Genomic DNA, 27077 nt, shown 5'->3' with positions numbered 1-27077 from the left:
CAAGTTTGTTTATTCACATAAAAAACGAGTATAAGGAATACAAGGATAAGCGCTTTCGCTAGATTAGCTTCATCAGATCCTACAACCCTCTAAATAAATCAACTCCTTATATAGTCTGCCTTAATTCATTTAATATGCTAATTAAAACCAATTAAACATATTATAATTAAATAATCAAACATTACTTTGTGAACCCATAAATGCATTTAAAACTATAAACACAGGATAACTTTAAAACATTATAATATATACAATACAATTTATGAAAGCATTTTCACATAAAAACAATTTAATATATATATATATATATATATATATATATATAGAAACAGACTATTAATATGTGCTCTAGAATTCCTGATCTGCTTATGAAATAAAAAAAAATTTTTAACTCCATCCTGGTTCCTGGATGACGATAGTGCAATGAATGATGACGAAAGGGCGACGGTCGATATGGTGAGTCTGAACCAGCTACTTGGGAACATAGAGAAGGATTTTTATAACCTGAAACGTCTACAAACTCAACGGATGCATTTCGAGTTTTGTCTGGAGAATAACATTATACCTCGAGGACTAAGGGTTTTTTCAATGCCAAGTCAGGGACAAGAATACCCTGAATTGCTCGCATTATGGCAATGTATCAACATAGATACGAGCTGTAAGTATCTGAAACTTTTAATTGACTTTTTCTTACCTGAAGAGAAAACGCTAACAGACAGCATTAATTCTAAACAAAGAGAACTTTTTAATGACTTTCCAGAAAACATTGTAAATGCATTATTTGATAATATTTTGGATTGTGTATCAGCTTATGAACACAAATTATTCCAACAAAAGAAATCTAAGGTATCTAGAGACTTTAAAGATTTCAGAACAGGTAATGTCTTTACTTGGCCCAGGAATAGTTTCAACAGCAATACTATTGTAAGAAATGGGCAAACTTCTAGACATACCAATGAAGGGGTAACTGCCAATATTAACATGAATGTAGATAATGTTAAAGACACTGTGCATATCCCCCTCAATATAGATAGAACTAGAGGCAATAGAAGCAACACCCCATTGCATCCTATAAGTCACAATGATACCAATGTTAACAATACTTCTAATAGGAAAGTCTTTACTACTGCTGAACATGTTTTAAAAAGTGCAATTGACGTTGCTGAAATGCATGAATTAGTTAGCCCTACAGCAGCTGCCTCAATACAACGCTTGACCATAATATAGAAAATGTTTGTAATGATTCCTCAGATGTAATACACATAACACATTCAAGTATTACTAACAATCATAATTTGTACCCGAAAGTCAACATTACTAATAACAGCACAAATAGTAATGTTGAACTAACACCTGTAGTGAAGCCAGAAATAAGAAGCAATGTTAATAATACAAGAATAGAAACTAATTTGTCTTTCCCTTTAGCCATACACCCAGACAGGGGCATAAGAAGGTCCCATTCAATGAGCCGGGGGAGACAAAAGAGGAAAATATCAGGGGAAACCTTACATCACACCACCTTGAAAAAAATGTGGAACAGCAACCACCAGGATTAATTATTAATCTGTCTAGTATAGAACTAACAGAGGATGATATTAAACTTTTAAACAAAGGCCTACATTTTATACCACATACTAATAGTAGAATTATTGACACAGTCACAGACCTTAAAGTGTTCTGCCGTAACATTATGTTGAAATATATGTTTGAATCAAAAGATGATGTTAATATACATACTACAAATACCTCAAATAATAATAATAATACTAAATCTTTTATTTTCAAAAATTTAAGTGCCTTTGTACCATGTAACCATCCTTTGGTTGAAGCCTATTTGAAGGTCACTGAAGAAGAACTAAATAAATTTTATTTATTTTTTTTTTCAATAATCATTTTTTATTATTTTTCACAACCATATTACAAATTCACACATTATATACAATATATACAAAATGCTTCCATTGGTTAATTTCACATATATATCAACCTCATGTATTGATCAAAGGTACAGCACTAACAATCAAAAGGAAAATAATAAAATAATAAAAAAAAAAAAATTCAACATTAACAAATCCAAGCCAACAATCTGTTTTTTTCTGTACATTTTCTATCTAATCTAAGGTTGATTTAGACTATATTCTGGTTCCCGAGAAAAAGTGGATAGTAACCTCTTAAGCCAAAATAATATTAAAAATTTGCTCCCAGATTTTTATGTTGTTGATATTTTTCTTGTGATCACTAATTAACAGTTTATGCGCTAAGATGTGTTTTATTGCCAACAATCTGAAATTTTCCCACGATGTCTGGGCTGGGTTCAACCAATTTGTGGCTATATATAATTTCAATAATAGGCAAATATTCATAATTACAATCGTTTTTGATTTATTTAGATTCTCCGGGGGAATATGAAGAATCATAAACTCCCAAGAGAGTGTTGAATTTTGGTAACCTATTTTTTTTGTAACTGCAATTTTAATGAATTCCACAATTTATAAATGCACTTACAACTCCAGAACATGTGAAGCAAATCTGCTGTCTGATCAAAGCAATGTGGGCATATGGGTGAATTCTTCGCATCAAATTTGTGCAAAGTGAGGCAGTATAGTATGCATTGTTAAATATCATCAGCTGCGTAAATACCAATTTCTGAAGGGATACGGACTTTAATGTTAATTTAAATGCCTCCAATATCTTATTGTCATCTGGGAATATCAATTTCTCTCTCCAGCAACTCGATAAAGAATATAATTATTATACTTCCTCTCTTTTATCAATTTATATGCGGTTATATATTTTCTATCCTGCAACAGCGCTTCCCATAGATTACGAGAAATGATTAAATCTTCCCTTTCATTTCAAAGTTGTTAAAATAGTTTATAACCAAGTCTTTAGCTGTCTTACTATAATTAAATAGGAAATAGGGAGTTCTATTTCTTTTAAAATATCCTGTACTGGTACTCCTAGAAAAGGATATAAATCGAGTACAGTTAACTCCATGATTAAAGGGAATTTCTTTAGATCAATCAATTGACCACCAATTGTTAAATTTGGGCTCCTATGAAACGGTTGGAAAATCATCATATATTTTAGTAAATTTAAGGAAGCGAAAAGAGTTTGAATTGCCGTTACATAACTTTTGATGTGCTCCAGAACTATATAAATTTTATAATAATAGAAAGGAGTATGAACTAACAAATAAAAGAAGATTTGATAATTTAACTTCTAATGAAAGATTTAGCTTAAACAAATTAAAGAATGATTCAAATATCATAATTAGACCAGCAGATAAAGGTTCTGGAATAGTGGTTTTGGACATAGAACACTATAAACAGAAAATGAATGCCATGCTCGATGACAAATTCTATGTTACTGAAGACATGGATTCTGTTAACAGAATGTGCGTTTATGTGTACAATATGCTATTAGATGTTTTTAGATGTGGCCTGATTAACAAAGATCTTTATGAATACTTATATATACAAGCACCCACCATCCCTACCATACAAGGTTTACCGAAAATTCACAAGAATCATACTGACCCACCAATGAGACCCATAGTCTCAGGAAAGGGATGGGTGACAGAACACATTTCAGTATTTATTGAAAAGCATCTAAGGTGTATATTAGATACTAATTCCTTTGTGTTACGGGATTCCAAACACTTTTTAATGGATTTATATGACAATTTGAAAGACTGTGACTCCACTGATGATTTACTACTGGTAACATTAGATGTGCAGTCACTCTTTACAGTAATTCCTAATGAATTAGGATTAGCGTTTGTTACATCTTATCTTAAAAGTCACAGTGGATATTCTGATATTCTAATTGACCTTATAACACATTTCTTAGAATTGGTCTTAGAAAATAATGTATTCATTTTTGACAATGATATTTACCGACAATGTGATGGCGTGGCTATGGGCACCTCGTGTGCCAATAGCTACGCCAACATGTTTTTGGCTCACTGGGAGGAAACAGCACTATTCCAGGAGCCACTATTTAAATCAAATGTTAGATTCTATAGACGTTTCGTAGACGATTTATTTATTTTGTGGAGTGGCACTGTAAGTGATTTAGAAAATTTCATTATGGTCATTAATAATTTAAATGAATGTTTAAAATTCACAGTACATTGGAATGAAAGAAAGATTGAATTTCTAGATCTCTTTGTAGAGAAACTACCATGTGGGATTATAAATACTGGGATTTTTAGAAAAAATTGTCATCGGAACATGTTATTATTCAGAACCAGCATGCATCCAATATATGTTTTTAAAAATATAATGAAGGGACAAGCATTACGAATGTCCAGAATGAAACAGGTTGCTATTTTATTGCATTATATATCTTTGGAGCTTTTCTCCCGGCCTCCGCCTTCAAAGGGCAATAGCTCAGCCAGGCACTCCAGTCAACAAATGTAAAATAAATAAAATAAATAAATAAAATATAATTTTACAGGGTGTAGGTGACTTGGACCCCACATCAAGGAGTGCAAGGGTGAAAAGATTTTTTTTCTGTTTTTTAAATTTTATGATTCACCATTTTAAATTTTTTGGCTTACCATTTTCAGTATTTAATTTGCAATAACGTTAAGTTGACAAAATTATCATCATAAACTTGTAGGTAAATCTGTTTACATAAATGAAAGCTATGTGTATGCAAGTAACATGTATATTTCATGCACGTATGTTTAGGTTATTGTATGTATATGCTATACTAAGTTTTCTTGATGCATATATGCCTATATTGTAAGACAACATCAATATGATTGTATAAGCACATGAAAAATAATTTACAACTATATATATGCATGTCTGATGTGTTTTATATATATATATATATATATATATATATATATATATATATATATATATATATATACACATATATATATATATATATATATATATATATGGGTCTACTTCATATGACCTAAATTTCATTTGACTGGAATTCATTTGACTGAGACCAAAACATTGAAAGTCCAAAGGACTGAAAACTCATCTGACTGAAACTCATAACACTGACACATTAAAGTAAAAGGTATATGCCCTTTTCCCCACTGTAGTGAGATTCTGGAGTTAGTATATAGTTAAGGGGATGGGGGGCAGAGCCCCCCACACTGGGGGGTGTGGGGGGTGAAGCCCCCCACATAGTTTAGGTAAATATTGTTTTCTGCAAAGAGTTATTCATTGCAGTTATAAATATCCAGGTGTATGGTTTAATATGTAGTACAACAGATGCACTTTGGAATTTATATTGACCCCTATCATGCAGCAGTGCATGTTACACAGAATATTACCTATGTTTTATGAAGTGTTTCATCTCAAACATAGGACAGCTCTCATCATACCTGAACACATAAAAAATCTGGACAAAGGCCCATGAAAAGTAGGTGCAACTGGGCAAAAATCTGGACACTAATCACCATAAAATTTGCATGTATAATAATGTAACTCTGCCCAGTCCAATGGAATTGTGGGATACCAACATTCATATAATTGTGAAAATGTTCTCCGACTGAACATTAACTCTGAAAATATATATTCGCACATAAATGTCACCCTTTACAGCATTAAGAAAAAAATCTTAAGGGAAGTAGTTGGCAATAGGCATGTAAAACACTTTGCATTCTACTTTCTGCCCTACCACACTTCTAGCATGTAAACACTGACTTTACTTTAGCTGCACCCTTACATAAATTTATTAAAATAACATACATCAGTAACTGTAACATCATATATAAAAAAACTGTGCACTCTATTAATTTTAATAGGAAACTAAAGTCTGTAATAACAATCATTGGTATAACAAGACACTGTAGTTGTGAATATGTGGGTATCGGGTCATTCTGATGAATGGGTGAAATAAATCTGACTCAGAAACCTTCTGGTCTTATAGTTATGTAAATACCAATGTGCATTCATAGGTTTTGTAAACAAATCTGTTAGCTGACTCATAACCTCTAACTGTCCCCAAATTAGACTTGCATTTTACCTCTATCCAGGTCTCTCTTCTTAATCCCAGTTCCCTCCTACAACTGGTGACTTTGGAGAAAAGGTTATAAATCAAACAATGTATAATGGCAATAATTAGAGTTATATACTTCTTTGACTTCAGAAAATGTATATTAATTTGTAGGATCTTATTCTATTGATGTCTCATATTAATATAAGTATATGATATATAATATAGTGTATGAGGTCTACTTCAGAAACCCGAATGCTCACTTACTGACTTCCAAAATGCTGAGACAAAAAGGCTAATGACTGCACAACACCGATGTCCCAAAACACCGACTCTCCACTCCAGGTAAGAAACTGCTTGGTCTTCCTGGCAAAAAAGTAAAACCGAAGGAAAGCAAACCCTCACCCCCCGTTTGAGAGGCTGTGTCCCCCACACCCCCTCTAACTAAATATACCAACTCCGAGATAACATTACAGGGGGTTAAGGGCAAAGTTCAACAGGATGGCCAAATGGTTACTTACCTGGAGTGGAAAGTCGGTGTTCCAGGACGTCAGTGTTGTGCGGTAGTTGGCATTTCGGCTGGCGTTTTGGAAGTCGGGTAAGTGAGCATTCAGGTTTCTGAAGGGGACCCAGTGCAAATATTTATATATAGTGAATCATTTGGTTCTGATCAAGTCTGCCTCAGAAGCTTTATTTTTTTGTGGAATACTTTGCTTTATATGCCAATTATTGATGTATTCACTTTTGTCTCCATGTTCTTTCAATGGAAATTATAAATACAGACTAGGAAAGTAAAAATTACTTGAATGGGGAATCAGTTTAACAGGAATACATATCTTGCTATGTTGTTCCTTCGTATTTCAGTGTAAATGTCCGATTGGTGTATTACTTGAAATGTGTGCTAAAAAAAATGAGTTTGAACTGCTTTAGCTTTAGCAGTTATGCTTTTCTCTCTACACAGTGCAAATTACTGCATTTAATGCCAATCTGTCCCCTTTCAGTAATAAGCAAACATGTTGCCGTTCTTTGTTGTATTTTAACTGTGGCGTGAAACTTTGGAGGTTAAATACATGTAGGTTCTGGTGGTTGTTAAACAGCTAAGTAGCTAACTTGAAACTCAAGGCAATAAGTCATGCATTGACCAATGCCCGCTATACTGCCTGGTTTCAAAACAAATGTTAAAGTACTACATGTGTAACACAGTCAAACGATCATTTTTACCAGTGACATACTTTTTTTTTCTTTCTGCCTCGTCTCCTCCACCCCACACTGTCAAAAAAGTACTTAATGTCAGTGTATGTGTATATTGTTCCTATGCTGGCAATGAAATATGGCTATGGGCTGCTGATGGGAAGTCCTGCACATCTGCAAACTGTTGGATTTTGGACTGGTCAACTGAACAAACATTGTCGCTTTCACTCATCAGAGATAACAATGCCTAGAGAGATTTCCCTATTAAATTTAAATAATTTATTTGTAAATCAAACACACATTTCTAGTCCTTCTGAAGATGACACACATGATCTAGTTTCTGGGGGTCAAAATACATTCAAATGCTGAAAGCTAAACAGTCAAGAGTCTGAGGAGTCACAGTCATGAAATCTGTGTTTTTAAAGAAATAATTCACTGTGTTGTGATCTTAAGACTATTCTTACAGCTTGTAAAACTGCCATTTCACTTTATTTATTATATGTCAGTGAGAATAAGTTGCATTTTTCTTCATGCAATTATAACATAATCATGGCATTGATGGGAATTTTCACTTTATACTGCTTGACATTTAATGCATTTGCACATGTTGACAACTGATAGTACCTTAGCTGTAGTAAAAATGAAACACTTTAAGTTATTTGATGAAAAAAATGTTGCTTCTCAAGCTCGTAAGCAAGACAAAAGAGCAGTTTGGGATTTCAATATCTACACTGTGATGTGATTTTATTTATGCATGTATGTGTGTGTGAGAGCACCTGAGTTTGCCTTTACACATGTGAATGAACAAGTGTATATGCAGTATTACAGGAAAGGTTACATTACATTAAAAATATACAAGTGAGGCTTGTCTACTGCAGACTGAGTTTACATCCTCCTCAGTGTTTGCAAACCAAAATCGGGATTTAAAGGGGCCAATTGGAAATTTGTGGCACCCTATTATTTTTAGCCCAAAACTGGGAAATACTGAGGAATTTGGTACAGTTGAGCAGTATGGCTGTCACTTGTGTGCCCTTCAGTATAGTATATGTCAAAATCAGTGCAGGCTGGTGTTTTCAAAGTGAGGGGTGGGCTGCAAAGAACAACTGAATGGGTGGAGCCAAATACAGTATTGTGGGGCTATATTACAGCAGGTCAATAACTGTTATCTATGATAAAACATATGTGGTCATTCACTTTAATGCACTGACTGATTCAGTACAAACCCACCCATTACAGGTACCTTACTGACTATATACACCTTAGGTGTCTAGCCATAATCAATATTCCATGGGTCCTCATGTTACGTAATAGTCTCGCCTGCATTTCTCCAGAGCCTCCTCTGATTTCCAGTCATTCTGGCCTCACAACATCCAGGCATATTACTTCTTATTTGATTTATCATATTTCCACTTGCTTTTTATGCCTCCCCCCCCCCATGCTTTTAACACTCTGTAACTTGCCAAGACTCTGCTGCAATTTAAGTCAGGAGGAAATAACTAAATTAAGATGGGGGGTTGCTAGGACCTTAGAAGTTATAAAGTTATAAATGCACTGAGGTTCATCTTAGATTTTTTTAAACTAATCTTTGATTTAATAATGATGACCTGAACAAAAAATCATGTGTAAGGAACTATATTCAGTCATTCTTAGAATAATGCCTTCTTTCCTACCCCTAGAAAAGGTAGTTATCTTCTGTGCACCACTCTAGTGTTAGATTGAGAAGAAAAGTAAAAGAACAAAAGGTCAGAGGCATATATTATACTGCTGAGTGTCTGGAAGAAAAAAAAACAAAGCTCTTAGATAAAATCAAAAAGAGAAAAGGACTGCCCATAGTGGAAATGAACAGCCAAACTCTCAACAATATAACCAAGTGCTGTTATATGGCAACACTACTCAGTATAACACTCTGCCAGTGGTCAGTTATTATCACACACATCCTGCCCAGACTACTACAGACAGCTACTTATTCAGTGCAGTGCTGATGCTTGATTGCCACACAATGTGGAAAAAAATATGCACACTATTTTTGTACAGCCAGAGTAATAAATGCTAATTTTAAACAAATGACCACAGTGTCAGTTGCTTTTATCTACAAACAACCCCTGCATCCAATTAAATCCAACTTTGATGGCTAAATATATCTCAGATTTCAGAATGCAATAAAAAATAGTAACTAATGGACAACATAATTGGACAAAGTAATTTATTTTAACTCTCTACACACCCATAGAGAGATGTGACCATCAAGTATTTCCATGTTGATTCCTTGCGTAGTTTAACCATTTATGCTCAAGCAATTAAATGAAACATTTCTTCCAATGACCCTTTCAGTAGTCTGTTCATGTATGCACAAACACTTCACTGACATCAAAATTAAACCAGATGAACCATTCAGTAGTTTGTGCACATAGCACAAGAACTTCACTGACTTCAAAATTAAACATTTCATCCAACAATCCCTTCAGAAATTTGCCCGTGTATGCACAAGCACTAAAATGAAACATTTCCCCCAGTGACCCATATTCAGTAGTTTACCCATGCATGTACAAGCATTTCACTGACATCAAAATGAAACAGTCTCCCAATGGTCCCTTCAGTAGTTTGTCCCTGTATTCACATTCACATATACATACATTCAGACACACACTTTAAGTACTTATCTTCTTCCCACATCCTGGCAGTAGCACACATTATGCCTGAAAAAAATACTTTAAACTAAATAAATAAAATAACAAACAGACTTTTCACTTGCGCATACTTTCTCTTCCACATGAGCAACTTCCTTCTTCTTGGCTCAGTCTGCCTCAGTCTGAGCCAATAGGAAGGGCTCCTCATTGCATCATGCAGTATTCAGGTGAGCAACGCTTCTGTCACTAATGTATGCTGACGATCAAACCCAATTGATGACAGGGAAGCCTAAAGCTGGGCTGTTTTTAATTCTCTAAGAAGTAGAATTTAGTTTTTTTTGGATCACATCTGAACTCCATTTACATGCATGCATGGAGTTCCTAGGACCCGAAACACAACAGAAAGTCAACTATTATTTTTAATTTAAAAATAATAGTCGATTTTCTGAGTTAACACATTTCTTTTTTTGCTATCTCTCTCTCTGTTCAGAAGGTCTGCAGGCCAGCAGCCAGTACCATGAGCAGCCCCTAGTCAAAATGCTTCTGTTGATGGAGATATGCACATGTACTTGAGTTCTACATGACTTACATGGGATCAGAAGGCATTTATACTGAAGGACACTTGACAAGTTTTTAGCACATGACACGTCCTGTAAGAGCTCATTGTGGGGTTCCTGCTTAATAGCTGCTCTTAAGTCTAGGTTAAGAGCTTTATAGAATCTGTACCTCATATATTGCAGGTACACAGGCAGTGTATTACTAAGTGATGCACTCTACATACCTGTATACATTGTGGTACATACCCTCCTCCATCCGTGTAAGTATGCTTCTCAATAGCATTTGTTTATACATGTTCTGTACACTAGCAGTCACATTCCTTTATCAGCAGCATTGGTTGCACATATGGTCCACCATGCGATGACATGAACATACATGTGTGATGTCTGACTGCATATATTTATCAGAGTTGCTCATGGTACCTGCAGTGTTCCCTTGAATTACCTGCTGTTGTGTGGTTCATGGGTAGCTGTTAGTACACTGCAATTGTCAATAATGTGCTTCTATTATACAATTCCATTTTTGTGCCATGCGTGTGGGTCACATGATCTCACTTTTCATTCATGCACATAATCATGTGTGGCTGGTTTCATGAAAGATATGTCAATGTATTCCACTATACCTATTGTTTTGTTGGCACAGTATGCCTACACCAGATTATTGCATGCAGTGATACATTATTACAGCAGACAACATTGAGCATGCCACATACTTCACATTAGCTGTAGTATATCAGGACCATGTGCAGCAGGCCTAATTAATGGGCACAGATGACCCATGGTCTTCTGGCATTTTATAGAATTTTATTGCACATTTGTGTTCATTCAGTGGTGATCGTCTTCTGTACCAGGTGCATTATGGCGTTGCCTTGCCACAACACTTATATATGCAACATATTCCTGCTGTCTTCTGATTTGCCCCATATACATGTATGGGTCACTAGCGGGTCGAGCATGTATTCTTTGTGTACATCTTTGGAGCTGCAAATATATGGCATGTCTGCAGTTCCACATGTGTTTGGCTATACCATGGTATCCCATTATAAAAGGTATTGATCCACATACCATGCCATAATTCATTACAGGAATCTTTCACTTCTGTTGAAACATGATTAGCCAAGGCCCATCTAATCCTGAACCCAAACAAAACTAAATTATTACTCTTCCAAGCTAACAAGACTATCTATCTCATGCCCACCATTTAACATAATAGCCAAAGACAATACTGTCATCTCCCTGACAACCCATACAAAGCTTCTTGGAGTGGAAATATACAATAACCTAAAATTTGACTTACATGTCTCCCTAACAATAAAAAAAGTCCATAAGAAACTTGGAGGTCTATACAGGCACAAAAGGTTCCTGACCAAAATGGCCAAAATTACATTGGCACAAACCCATCTGCTCTCCACTCTTCTATATGCCTCTCCAGTTTTAACTAATCTTAAGAAAACTAGCTAGAAGCATGTTATAATAAAATTGCTAAGTTTGCATCTGACTGCCCATATAGAACACATCATTGTACAGCTTTAAGGATACTAGACTGGTTTGAACTTCCCAACATTATTCTTTACAACCAGCTATCTCTAACTCACAAAATTGTAACACAACCAACCAGAATGTCTGCACTAAAAAGCTCATCCTTCCTTATAGGTCCAGCAGACCACTTAGCTCTAACAATAAGAACTTACTCACCGTTTCCTAGGCCAAAAACACTGCAGAAGAATCTTTATTTTTCAACTATATATCTTGTATATGGAATTCCCTTCCTAACTCCATTCTCTCAGTCTCATCGACTAACCACTTTAAGCCATCACTTAAAGCTTATCTTAAAAATAAGTGGCTATTTTCCTGTACTAAGCCCTCGTGAATGCTCTGATACATCGCAGTATACCTCAACCATATACAACTTCTTCCCCTGTGTTTAATCTCTTATTCCTACCGGCCAGCCTTATATCTTGACATAAGTCATACTTTTCAAATAGTACTAGCTAAGTTCAAAGCCTAGGTTTTGTTGTCATGATGTAACAAATTTACATTTTCTTATGTATACTACATTTTGTTTACTTTATACTTTATTGATTATTGTAATTTGTGCATTAAAATTTACTGTTATTCATGGAGCTTTTCTCCCCGGCCCTCCACTGAAAAAGGACCTGTGTCCAGTCAGACTTTCTGGGTAAACAAATGTTAAATAAATACATAAATAAATACATAAATTACTGATCCTTCTTTAGGTGTACACACGTACACAGATTGCAACACCACAACCATACTGCTTTTTTTTTTTTTTTTTTTTTATACCTTCGTGCATTATTTTGCCATTTTTGGCACAATGGTCTATGTTTATGTTACATCTCTCCCTTATTTGTCTTTGTAATTTTCATCCCATGCCCTATCCTATGCTGTCTGCAGTGGGATCTGGGAATTCATATAGATAGTAACTAGACTTTGATCAACATATCCAAGCTCCTTCTATGTTGCTCTACTTATGAGTAAAGGCTTGTCATCTAGGTCCACATAGGTCATTGTACCACTTTACTTGGCCCTCATTAGAACCATCATAGTGTACAATGCCCTCTTAGGTATGTACCTGACTAGATACATGCAGAAACTGGAACGTGTACAAAGGTTGCTTACAAAAAGAGTACAAGGAGTAAACATGGTGTCCTATAATTATCACCTCAAAGTCCTGTCTCTTTACTCTGTATGATACAGACCACTGAGAGGTGATCCTTGCCTGGTGTATAAGGCATCATTGGACCCTGTTTTGATGAACCTTTTTCACATCTGAAAAAAAAAAAAAAACAGCATCAAAACTGCTAGATCAAAACACCTAAATTTCGCTTGTAGCATAAATAGTAATAATAATTAGTAGATGAAAATTCAGTTGCTTTATTCCTGGACCACGCCAGAGTAAAGAACAAAATATTTCTCTGTTGTACTCATTTAAAGAATACTGTCAAGTCCAGCTGTTCTGAATCTGTACAGTTTTATTACTTACTAACTACTCTTCCAGCTTTGTACAAATGTCTGAATTACATTTATCTAATTTCCCCATAAGCCATTTTATGCTTATATGATGTAAATTGTTTTGTGTTCCACCTTCCAGTGTTACAAGATTCCCTTAAGTTTCTGCTCAAATGACTACAACATAGCACAATAAACTGTTCCAGTAAATGAATAGCCTAAGATCATTATCACAGATAGCAAAGAAAACTCAATAAAACATAGCTGTTCCCCTAATTTTGATTAATAAAAAACTTATATTTTTATAATGAAGGTGGGCAACACATGATCTGCTCAGAACTGCAAGAAAAAATACATAATACTAAATAATGTCGTCATACAGTTAAATTAAAACATATACTGTTAGTATAAAGCAACATAGTTCAGCTATACAAGGTGCCTACTAAAAGTTGTTAGCAGACGAGCCAAATTAATTGATTGCTTCCATAATGTCAGAGGTCTTGTTCCACATTTCATTAAAATATTTATTTTATTTCTGATTGTTTTGACTTACTATAGAACAGTATTTTTTTATTATTATTGTTCCACATTGATTTAACTGTAGCTGAAAACCTACCTCTTAAGATGATAAAAGCTTACAGAACTCCCTGTCCACTGACTCGTGCAAGCATTTTCTTATATTTATTTCAAAATAGTTCTCCAATAATTGCATGCCACCAAAGGCAGATAGGGAACAGCCTCTGACAACCAAGGTAGATGCACACAGACCTTTGAAACAAACATACTGAATATTTACATTGACAGAGAATCATTTGTTTAAAGTTCTTCTTTTCTTAGTGTTATTTCAACATACCTGATCCATTTCAGGAATCTGAATCTCATAGTATAACCTCAAATATGTCTCTATCAGATTTCATAATCGGAGAGCAAGTTTTTGTTTGAACAAGGGAGAATTACTGCCTTTTGTACAAGCAAAAGCATTGCTGAAACTGAATTTGCAGTTGATTGTGTAACACATTTTTATTAAGGAAGCATAAAAGCTTCAAATTATACCATCTACTGTAAAACGTCATCTTACTAAACCAGTTTCACATCATTCAACCAGTGCCAGATTAAGAATAAATAGCGGCATGCTGTAACTGATAGAAGTGCTACAAGGACATTAAAATACCAGGTGCTCACTATGGTCACAATTCAAAAATCACATGTTTATGCTACAGGTCATACATCTGAACGCCTTTGTAAAAAAAATTCTGTACAAAGACAGAAATAATGGGAAGACAATGGCCCAAAATCAGAGATTTTTTTTAAATCACTTAAACCGTTAATAGAACAAAAGATTTTACATCAACATTATTTTTAGAACAATACGAAGTATGAAACTGGAATTACTTTAATCCTCAGTGATTTATGAGAAAATCAAACATTTTATAAGGGACACAGCAAAAATATGAGGCAAAGTCAGGGATGCAAAATGGCAGACAGTTGAAAGCTATTAATGAAATAATACCTCAGTTACTTATTTTTTGTAATCTTTTTTTTAATGAAACTAAGAAACTAAAGCAAATAGTTTGGGTGGCCACGGTGGTGCAGTGGTTAGCATTGCTGCCTCACAGCAAGAGGTTCTCCAGTTTGATCCTCAGCTGGGGTGCCTTATGTGCGGAGTCTGCATGTCCTCCCTGTGGTCGCGTGAGTTTCCTCTGGGTGCTCCGGTTTCCTCCCACATCCCAAAGACATGCTGTAGGTGGATTGGACACTCTAAATTGGCCCTAGGTGTGTGAGTGTGTGTGTGTGTGTGTGTGCCTTCTGTGGAAGGTTGGCTGCCGGGCTGGCAACTCGACACTGTAAAACTCCACTGCCAATCATGAGCAGACAGGTGATCCACCGTGGCAACCCTAACCGGGAAAAGCCGAAAGAAGAAGAAAGCAAACAGTTTAAGCAAGAGATACCCCCAGATTCAGCAAGCCCTGCACAGTGTGCAGGACTAGTGCAGGAGCTCCAGCAGGCAATATGTCCACTGTGCGATCCAGGAATAAGCTGAAGGGATGTGCACGAGCGCTCCTGCACTAGTCCTGCATGTACTCAGCTCCTGTATGCAAATTACCTCATTTGCAGGTGAAATCCATGCAAATGAGGTAAATTTGCAATCCAGGAACCTGTCAGCCGGCCGTGCAGGACTAGTGTAATCTGCAGAAATGTACTCAGCTAGTAACCAAGCACATTTCTGCAAACTACCAAACGGAGCCATGACAGCTTCAAATAAAGGGTGTATATAATGTGTAAAGCATGCCATTGGCCAAATATATGGCCATTGGAATGGAAACAGTTAAAAAAATAATAACTTTTATTTTTTTAGCCGATTTCGGCTGTTTAAGCATAGGGCTGTGGCTCACAAATGGGATCGGGCGAAAAATAAAAAAAGAAAAACCTGAAATAAGCATTCTAACCAAAATCACTATTTTGCCATTATTTTCAATGGCAGGCAGAAGACAACATAGCCAGTGAATAGTGGTTGCTAAGGGGGGAGGCTCAGTGTGGGGCCTGTAACTATGCATCAGCAGGCAATCCTATGCAAATGAGGGGAATGATACTGAATCCCAGATTTCCCCTCAATGCTAGTCAGCACCCAACAATGCAAGAGCAGGAATGGCTTGATGCAAGCCTAGGAATTAGCTGACATCATAGGGGTGTATGTCAGGCATACTGTAAGTGGATTGGAGCCCTGTGGCTCGGGTTTGCCATTATCTTAGCTGAGCTAAGCAAGGGGGTGTGTCTGAGGCTGCCTAGCACTCTTAACATTGCCTAAGCGGGTAAAGGGGAAAAAAAAGTAAACCAGGAAATAGCAGCTCTGTTCACATTTGAGCACTATGTTTGTGCAGCATGCCCCTGGGATTAAACTGGAAGGCAATGGGAAGGGAAAACAGCAGTAGGAAGGTAATCAGGGAAAACTAGCATAGCTGGCAGGTGAAATGTATCAAAATCAGCCAATTACACAGACAGCAGACCAGCCCAGCCCAGAACACTACTACAAACTATGCAAACACCTTTCCCTCTGGTTTTTCCAACATACTCTACACCATCGGTGTACACAAGCATGGAAATTTTAACAAACAAAAACAACAAAATTATAGGGGCTGCAGTAGCTATCATACATCAACATGTGGAAGAGGCTGAGGGTGGTGAGGATGAGAATGCTGTTCACCAACCCACATTGAGGAGACAGAGAAGAGTGTACAGACCCAGGGTAACCTACCAGGGGCTACATGAGTTGGAGATAGTGGAGCACTATAGGGTGGACAGGGACCTCCTACAGCAAATTGTTGAGCTGTGCTGGACACGCCTGACACACAGAACTAACAGAGGGAAACCCATCCCAGTGGATACCAAGGTATGTGTAGGCCTAAGTATACTAACCACAGGTACCTTCCAAAGGCCAACTGGGGATACCATGGGGATCTCACAGGCATTAGCATCCAGGGTACTCCACCAGTTCCTGGATGCCATGTCATCACATGCCAGTGAGCACGTATACTTCCCCAACACCCATGAGGCATTGGCCAGCAATATGTGTCTCTTCAACAAAATAGCAGAATACCCTGAGGTAGTTGGTGCTATAGACTGCACGCACATATGCATCAAAGCACCACCCGGTGAGCGGGGTAACCTCAAGAGCTTCCTCACCATCAACTGCCAGGTTGTGTGTGATGCTCAGGGCATAAAAATGAATGTGTGTGCTGGCTGCCCTGGAAGCTATCACGATTCCCACATCTGGCATCTGATGCGGCTGTACCAGAGATTTGCCAATGGGGACATCCCTCACGGTCACTTAGTGGGGGATGCTGGTTATGCACTGGAACCGTGGCTGATGACACCCATCAGAAATGCACACACACCCGAACAAGAACTCCATAATGAGGCACATGCACAGACCAGAATTATAATAGAGCATGTGGTTGGGATGCTCAAGTCATGGTTCCGGTGCCTGGAGACACCTGGTGGAGCCTTGCAGTATTCCCCAGCTACATGTACTGAAGTTGTCATCGTATGTGCCATGCTGCACAGTATGATCCTGTGGAAATAGCTGCAGCAGGAACAGCATGGGTCCAGGCCACACAGCCCACCACCAATGCCAAGGCCTACACAGGCACAGAGTGACTCGGAGGAGGAACAACCTGAGCCCACCCCAGTAGCCAGAAGGAGGCGTGCCCAGTATGCCCTGGCCTTGACAAAGAGGCAATGCATAGCACATACACTGACACAGGAGGGACCCAGGGAATGACACCTCTCTCTGACTCACACATACAGTAAAGGGGATGCCAAACATGACACTACCTGTGCTCAATCATGTATAGGGAGTGTACTATGTGCATCCAACATAGGCAGCCCTCCAGCACCATCCTTAATACTAGCACAGCCACAAGGTAAGTCACTCTTCTTACCAATTGCTGAATGGAGTAGTATGTGTTGTTACTTGTATCTATGGTATGGATGTGAGCATGCAAGGGAATCGGGTGGCTGAATGGGATGCCAGCAGATTGTAGACACCTATAGTGGCAGCATGAGATCTGTGACAAATACTGGTGTCACCATAGTAGCCAGTACTACACATGTTGACAAAACCCACTGCAGGAAATGTGCTGGGCCACATGTGTGTCCATATGACACAATTATGCCAGTCAGGGAGGTTAACATGACCAACAACAGTCTCAGCCAGAAGGACAGGTGTAGACATAGACAAACAAAGGCTGTGCTAAGGCCTCTGAATGATGGCTATGGGTAGCCCCCCCCCAAGCCTACACAAACAGACTACATCAGGTCAGGCTGTGGGATGTTAGTTCTGAAGGGTAAGAAGTCAGAAACTGATATGTAGGTCAATCAAACCTAAGACCTGTAGTACACTGATATGTCTCTAGTCAGCATGATAGGTTACAATACAGAATGAAATGGAGTACCTGACATACCAGTACAGTCATAGCAAATGTGTGCAAGTGTCAGGTGTGCCCCCCCAATCCTGTGTAGAAATGAAGAAACAGTCAGGTGTGCCCCCCAATCCTGTGTAGAAATGTAGAAACAGTCAGGTGTGCCCCCCAATCCTGTGTAGAACTGTAGAAACAGTCAGGTCTGCCCCCCAATCCTGTGTAGAAATGTAGAAAGAGTCAGGTGTTCCCCACCCCCAATCCTATGTAGAAATGTAGTAACAGTCTGGTGTAACTCACCCCCCAATCTGATGTAGACACATTGTAACAGTCGGGTGTGCTCCCCCCAAACCTAAGTAGAAATGTAGTAACAGTCATGTGTGTCCCCCGCAATCCTATGTAGAAATGTAGGAAAAGTCGGTTGTGCCCCCCCAATCTTATTTAGAAATGTAGTAACAGTCTGGTGTGCCCCCCAATCTGATGTAGACACATTGTAACAGTCAGGTGTCCCCCCTCCAATACGATATAGACATGTAGTAACATGTATGTGTAGGTATAATACCAGTGGAGCACAATGACCTGAGGTGGTCAAGGTAGCAGGATAGATTGTAGCATTTGTACAATATGCAGGTATGCGTGTGTTAGGCTGGTGAGTGTTTCATATTGTGTGAGAGTGGTCAGTATGTATGCATGTTGAGGTTTGACCTGGTGGCCATTGCCCACTACTGCCGATGACAGGGCCAAGTCCTCACAACTGCAATGCCAAAGACAATGCTCCCCAGTATAACACATTCTAGCTGTAAATCATTGCAAATGTATGGCGGTAATATGTGTCACCATCTGAAAGATGGACATGTTGGGCTAGATATACAAGCAGTACAATGGGAAAAGTACCCCAGACATACAGTGTATAATGTGTAACTGTGAAATGGACACACCTTTGGAATTGTACATACAGGTATGCATCACATTATCTGGGCTTGTAGTACGGATTACCGATGTTGTCTAGCCGAACACTTGCAGATCACAAAGGTAATAGAACTGATTTATTGAGAAACATCTGATGTCCCTGCACAAGCCAGCATAACTGGAATGCCCCATGCATATCTGTGAGTTAGATGTAAGTAGTGTCCATAGAACACATGCACCCAGCTCACCCAAACACCAGCCACAGGTACCTCTCCAGTCTTATCCATGCTGTTGGGAATGGGTACAATATGACCCCCGCCTATGTATGGCAATAGCAAAAGAATGTAGCATGCAGTGCAGTTGTCCCATGCAGGTGTGTCCCTAGCTGTAAGCAGCACCCTGCCAGCAGCCACACCACCTGATCAATACTGATAGAAAGTATTGGCATGAACACCTAGCACACCTACCCTGTCACCCCAGAGGAATATACTGTATGACAGTTTGGAACTGTAGAAGTGATAGAATGCAACAGCCTGCTACAGCTAGCCTGCATCAAAACCAAATGGCCTACAGGCCTCTGCCAAAGGCCTGCATCTCACCTGTACTGCCAATGTATGTTATGTCATGGACACCCAAATAACAACATAACACACTCCATATAACCCATATGCAAGGCCATGTGGACAAACCACAGTAACATGTCCACCATGTCCCACTGCATGAACTGTGGACCAACACCAAAACACAGCTGTGATGAGGTGATAACTATAGGGAAAGTATGAGAGAATGTTTGCATAATATATGGAAGATGGTAAAATAATAGCTGGGGGATTGGGAGCATGGGCAGCATGGAATGTGCAAAGTCCGAAACACAGCCATGTGCACATACTATCTCTGGCTGCAAACACAAAAATTGGTGGCTAGAAACCTGCCCGTACACCATGATATGGGTAATGTCCTGACTTATGATCCCTGCCTCTGGGTAACCTGGGTGAATCTGTACAGCTGTGAGGTATTGCCACAGCAAGATAAGGCCATATTGTCACGTTAATGGATGTGCAAGTATGGGATCCTCTGCCATCACTGTACCAAGGTGCTAAACTGGATACACAGACCCAGCAGCAAGTGTCTGCAGCTCCCCCCTCTAGAATGTCATAACATTCCAGGAATATATAGGCATTTGACCGCAATACTAGACACAGCCGCATTCACCCTGTGTTCCTCAGGACATCACTGTGAGCAAAAATGTCTACCTGACAGTACTTGAGGACATAAAACATCACAGTGTATAACAGTACACATGTCTGAATATCTCTGCTAACACCAGGACCATGTAGCAGAAGCAGCACAGACACAATCACCTACAGTACACACTATCCCTTGCACAGTTTGGCCCCATATTGCCAACGGATCTACATATATCCTGCAGAAACAGTTTGTTAGCTGTAGGTGTAAAACACAAAGGTTTGAACTGGAGTACAATCTACCTGGAATGGATCCACACATTCAATACAGAAGGGCATACTGGGCATGCTCACACACTTAGAGAAATGAAGGCAGTGTCAGACAACAACATACTGGAAGGTCATACTAGGCATACTCACACACTTAAACAAATGAAGCCCATATCTGCCAACAACAGTGGACCATACATATCTGACAGTGCAGATGTTAGTGCATACACTCCTCAGTATGCACCAGCCATGCTTTGCACGCAAATTGGATAGGAATACACATATATATCCAAGGACAACACACTATAATATGCCAAAATTACACCTACATAGATGTGTGGAAGAGAGTGACAGTGACATAGAGCCAACCATCATGAGGCCTGTCTCACCCAGCACACAGCCAAATGGCTACAACCACATGATGTATAAATGTCACTCACTGTAGAAATTAGCCAGTGGTATCCATCAGCATTACAGACAATGTGGTGCAAGTGCTAGCTGTGCAACATGACTGTACAAGGCAGTAGTCATCTAGCAGCTGTATACACGTACCTGTGGAATATAACCCTGCATGTGCCTGCATGTGGTGTGCAAACCTCTAGATGAATGGGTTAGTGCACATGCACACACACTGCCCTCCCCATAACCCTACTATGGCAAGCCTGCTGATGTCTGTCACTGTGAAATACACCTTTGGGGAAGAGATAACCCAGTAATCTCTATGGTGCATCTTATAACTGCATAATGCTGTGGTGTGATAAACTAGCTAGATAGGAGTTCTAATCCCATACATGGTTATTGTGTGTGCATGTGTTTCTCTGTCTGTGTAGGGAGAAATGCGTTTTAGGCTAGTCACACTCACTACAATTCAAATGTCCTACTTTGGCAAGCCTGCTGATGTCATTCATTTTGAAATACATCTTGGGAAATGAGTAGCCCCATAATCTCTGTGGCATGTCCTATAAATGTGTAATGCTGTAGTGTGATAAACTAGTTAGGTAGGAGCTATAATCCCAGACATGGCAAGTGTGTGTGTGTGTGTGTGTGTGTGTGTGTGTGTGTGTGTGTGTGTGTGTGTGTGTGTGTGTGTGTGTGTGTGTGTGTGCGTGTGTGTGCGTGTGTGTGTGTGTGTGTGTGTGTATCCCTGTCTGTGTAGAGAGAAATGCTTTTTAGGCTAGTCACATTCACTACAATTCAAATGCCCTACGTTAGCAAACCTGCTGATGTCAATCACTTTGAAATACACCTTTGGGAAAAAAATAGCCCAGTAATCTCTGTGGCATGTCCTATAACTGCGTAACACTATAGTATGATAAAATAGTTAGGTAGGAGTTCTAATCCCAGACATGGCAACCGTGTACATGTGTGTCCCTGTCTGTCTAGGGAGCAATGCTTTTTAGGCTAGTCACACTCACTACAATTCAAATGTCCTACTTTTCAAGCCTGCTGATGTCATTCACTTTGAAATACACCTTTGAGGAAGGAGTAGTCCATTAATCTCCGTGGTGCATACTATAACAGCGTAATGCTGTAGTGTGATATAGTAGTTCAGTAGGGGTTCTATTCCCAGACATGGCAAGTGTGGATGTGTGTGTGTGTGTGTGTGTGTGTGTGTGTGTGTGTGTGTGTGTGTGTTTTTGCCTGTGTAGGGTGCAATGCTTTTGAGGCCATTCACAGTCACTACAACCTCCATTGACCTACTTTGGCAAGCCTGCTCATGTCATTCCCAGTAAAATACACCTTTGGGGAAGGAGTTCTCCATTAATCTCCGTGGTGCATCCTATAACAGCGTAATGCTGAAGTGTGATATAGTAGTTTGGTAGGGGTTTAATTCACGGACATGGAAAGTGCGGATGTTTGTGTGTGTGTTTGTTTGTCTGTATAGGGTTCAATGCTTTTGAGGCCATTCACAGTCACTACAACCTTGATTGCCCTACTTTGGCAAGCCTGCTGATGTCATTCCCAGTGAAATACACCTTTGAAGAAAGAGTACTCCAGTAATCTCCGTGACATGCCTATAACAGCATAATGCTGTAGTGTGATATAATAGTCTGGTAGGGGTTCTATTCTCAGACATGGCAAGTGTGGCTTTTCATGTGTTTGTGCAGGGTGAAATGCTTTTGAGGCCATTCACCGTCTCTACAACCTCAATTGACCTACTTTGGTAAGCCTGCTGATGTCATTCCCAGTGAAATACACCTTTGGGGAAGGAGTAATGCAGTAATCTCTGTGGCGCATTCTATAACTGCATCATTCTGTTGTGTGATAAGCTAGTTAGGTAGGAGTTCTAATCCCAGACATGGAAAGTGTGTGTCTGTGGCCATGTGTGTGTCTGTGTTTGTCATTCGTATCCTGTGTGGAGGTGGCTGTGTGTGTAACAACTGGACTCATTGTGGAGCAAGTTTTGCAAATTTCTTGGTGGCCCTATTATATGTCACAATGTCCACCTTACAAGGATAACGGATGTCAAATAGCTGAGAGGCTGGGTTGGCAATCCATACCCCTACATGTGACATCAAGGTCTGGCAAACAATGTAAGCAACTCTTGTATTACCCAGAGAAAACTCTCAACCCATGTCTCACAAACACTCTTGCCTAGGCAACAATCAATATGTTGGCAGTACCCTGCATATTGCTCATAGATAGTAACCATGGTGTGATTGCAGTGGACTACAGAGGGCATGGCACCCTGTCCATCAGTACAATAGGCATGCAATTGCAGACAGTGTGCCTTCACTATGTCCCTCACTGGACACCTGCAACAACTGTGGTGCCATTAAATGTGACCCACAAAGGACATACCATGCCTTAAACACATGCCCTGTATGGACAGATGCCATTGACACCAGGGAATACCTGTATCATGCTATCAATGTAGGTGTAGGGTCAACCTGATGTCCATTACCAGTTCCTGCCACATGAGGCCAGGATTGGCACATCTGATGATAACAATCTGTTTACACAGCATGGGCCAGACACCCCAGGTACAGTTCCACGTCACTGTACATGCATATGAGATGTGCACACATCCCAGACACTGTCCATGTCATGGACTATAGAACACATACATGGCAAGCATTGTACAGCACTGGCCACACACAATACTAACCCAGGTGACTGGATGGTGAATACAGTACCCACCTCTGTGGCCCAATCCAGACACTACACCCCTGAGCCACACTGCAGACCATTGTCATGTGGCCTGATGCCAAGGTATACCCTTCACCTAGCCTTGTATAGCCTTCAGGCACAGTCAACCACTACACACCCATGAAGCAATGCACCCTTGCATGTCAGTACTGGGATCCTGTGTCTGTGTGTGTGGTGTATGATGCTTTCGACTACATTCACACTCACTAAAACTCCCATTGGCATACTGAAGCATGCTGTCTAATGTCAGACACCTTCACATACCCTTTGCCCATATGTCCTCTGGATAACCCCTGTGGTGCATGTGATATCTGCGCATTACTGTATTGTGGCAAACTAAATAGTTAGAAAGTGTATTCCTGACTGTGCCAAGTGTGTCAATGTGTGTGAGTCCCTGAGAGAGTGTGGCTGTGTTGACGCTGACAGCTGTTCATGTGGACAGGCATGTGTACTGCACCTACTGTATCACTACTATATCACTGTTGAAGATGTCACTCACCATCACATATATGTTTGGACAGCTCCCCAACATGTAAGCTATGTGGTGCATCCAATAATTGCATTGACATGTGATAGCAATACATTGTCAGTCAGGGGGTTGAAACCCCATACTGACAGGTGTGTGACACAACCATGATAGGTTTTACTCTCCCACCCCTTCCCTGACTTACTTTGTCTCTGTCTGTCTCTCTCAGTCCTTCTCTGGTGGATGAGGAGAAGTACACCTGCTTTGCTTAGGCAGCAGCTTGTGTTTTGTAAGTGATGCTCATAATCAGCTGATGGCCTCTGCACGAATTGCAGTCCTCCTCCAGCTGATTGCATGTGGAACAGCTGTGGTAACATTCCCATAGCCAATTGCATGGAAACACACTCCAATACCTAGGAACATCATGTTGGTGTTGGGCCTTTTCATTCACTGTGAGCAGGACCTAGATATGGTGTTTGGCAAGCAGCATCCCAGATGGGTTTGGGATTTACCTCTAACAACATACACTGAGGAAACAGGCCAACAGACAGGCGGGGGGTGTGCCAGACATGACTACAGAATATAAGGGTTGCTATTCTGCATTTGGAGTAATGTCGGCTTAACAGGGTGTGTGTGGGGGTCTACCTGAGATGGTCGACAGGCCATATGATCGACACTCATTTGGTTGACAATTCATTTGGTTGACAGGCAGATTTGCCCCCCTCCCCAATGTTGTACGACCCTGGAGTTGATATATATAGTTGGGGGGGTGGGGGGTGAAGCCCCCCACATAACATGCCTGTCGACCAAATGAATTGTCGACCAAATGAGTGTCGATCATATGGCCTGTCGACCATCTCAGGTAGACCCATGTGTGGATATGGCTGGTCTACATGTTTTAATACCTGTCATGACAGTGCTATGTTTTTGATGAAACTCTCATCTCTAGGGTCATCTGCAGACTGGGCAGTGCGTGGAGCCTTTCTTGTGTTACTCACAGAACACCTATCTGAGAACTGCAGAAGCATAGTGTGAGGACTGCAGTCAGTACATGGTGACAGCCATGAGAGTTACTGACTTCATATCCCTCATAGGACATATGTCACAACAAACCCTGGTATGATAGTAAATGTATGATGTTATCACAGCAGCATGCCAATATTGAGCCAGTGTTCATAGCTCCAGCCACAAGTCTGTCAACCTTTGTACATATGTCATGCATAAGTGGTGCATATGTTCTGTACACCATTATTTATTGACATTATACCTAATAACAAGCCAGTCAGATATCAGACTGCTAGACATGTTATGTATAGTAGGGGTTGTTTGTCAGGACATACCTTGGGCATTCTGTGGTTGTGTGTACAGTACTGGGGTCTGTGTACTTAGGGTGATTGTCGACACTATGTGTATTGCGCATATGTACTTGGGCTGTGCACAAACTGTAGTAGGTTCCATTGTTCTTGGTCCTGTTCTATCTGATGTTACATACTGCTCCAGTGTATCGTACCCTATTGGCTCACATGTCTGTAGGGCCAGACACACACGTGTCCCATACCACAGACAGCCAATGGACCACACTGTGCCATGGCCCAATGTATGTAGGGTTAGTGTGTGAGTGACACATATGAGGATGGTGTTTATCAGACAGTCCATATAGTGTCATATTAAGCTTGTGTATCATATATGGCTTTGGCTGTGTTTACATTGGTTGTGGGTTTGCATTTACTCACAGGTGTCTGTTACTCTGTGCTGTGACATGTGTGTAGACCCCACTATAATCACAGGTACATGTGTATTCCCACATACAAAATGTAGTCCAGTGTTGTGGCAGTCTGCCTGTAGTTTGCACAGTGCTTTGTGACATGCCTAGCAGCCTAGTGTAATTACCCAGTGTGCTGTTATGTCCAGTTATTTGCAGGACATACTGCTGCCAGGCCACCATAACTGTTGTGTATTTCTGACAAAGCTGTTGGTTTCTGTACAGATGTATGCCACTAACTACTAGGTAGTATGTGGCCATGTGACCTCTGCACCACCAGGTATTACGTGTCAGGACAGACTGGCGTGTGTGCATGCATAAACTGTGTGGGCATATGTAGTCCAGTATTTATGTGATATGCCCATGTACATGGCTATTAACATCCACATTGTGAGGCGTGGTCCACATGTCTCACATGAAGGGGATATGTGTACACCTCTGGACTGAACACAGAGTGCCAGACTGTCCACATATATTGGTCATATCTCTGCTGTAGTCTACAGGATCATTACTGTGCTAGCAGTGGTACTGTACTATGATGTCCTTAGGATGTCTGTCAGTAGCCAATGGCACACGTCAAAAGCAGATGTGACATCCCACACACAACATGTCTGCTAAAACACCCCTATTACAGTACCAACAGTCTACATATATACCTGCAATACATACATGACATCCCCTTGCACTAATAGGTTGGGACTATTGGTGCTGAGGTAGGACTCCACTCCATGTTCTGGACATATGCTAAACATATATGTGTATGTATGTATATATATATATATATATATATATATATATATATATATATTTATCCATATATCTTTATAGATATATACACATATACATATCTACATACATATATGGATATATATATATGTATATATATATATATATATATATATATATATATATATATATATATATATATACATATAAACACTCAAATGTATACATATATACATATACACAGCAATATATGTCTACACATATACAGATATAGATACATATGCACATCCAGTTATGGATATCTACATATATATCAACATAAAAAGGTATATCTGAATAGATATATATGCACATATAGTTATAGATATCTTCATATATA

The sequence above is a fragment of the Protopterus annectens genome, chromosome 1.part0, assembly GCF_019279795.1.
Source record: "Protopterus annectens isolate FY-2018-M chromosome 1.part0, PAN1.0, whole genome shotgun sequence".
NCBI lineage: Eukaryota > Metazoa > Chordata > Ceratodontiformes > Protopteridae > Protopterus > Protopterus annectens.
The sequence above is the reverse complement of the archived record's forward strand: the minus strand, read 5'-3'. Positions refer to the sequence as shown.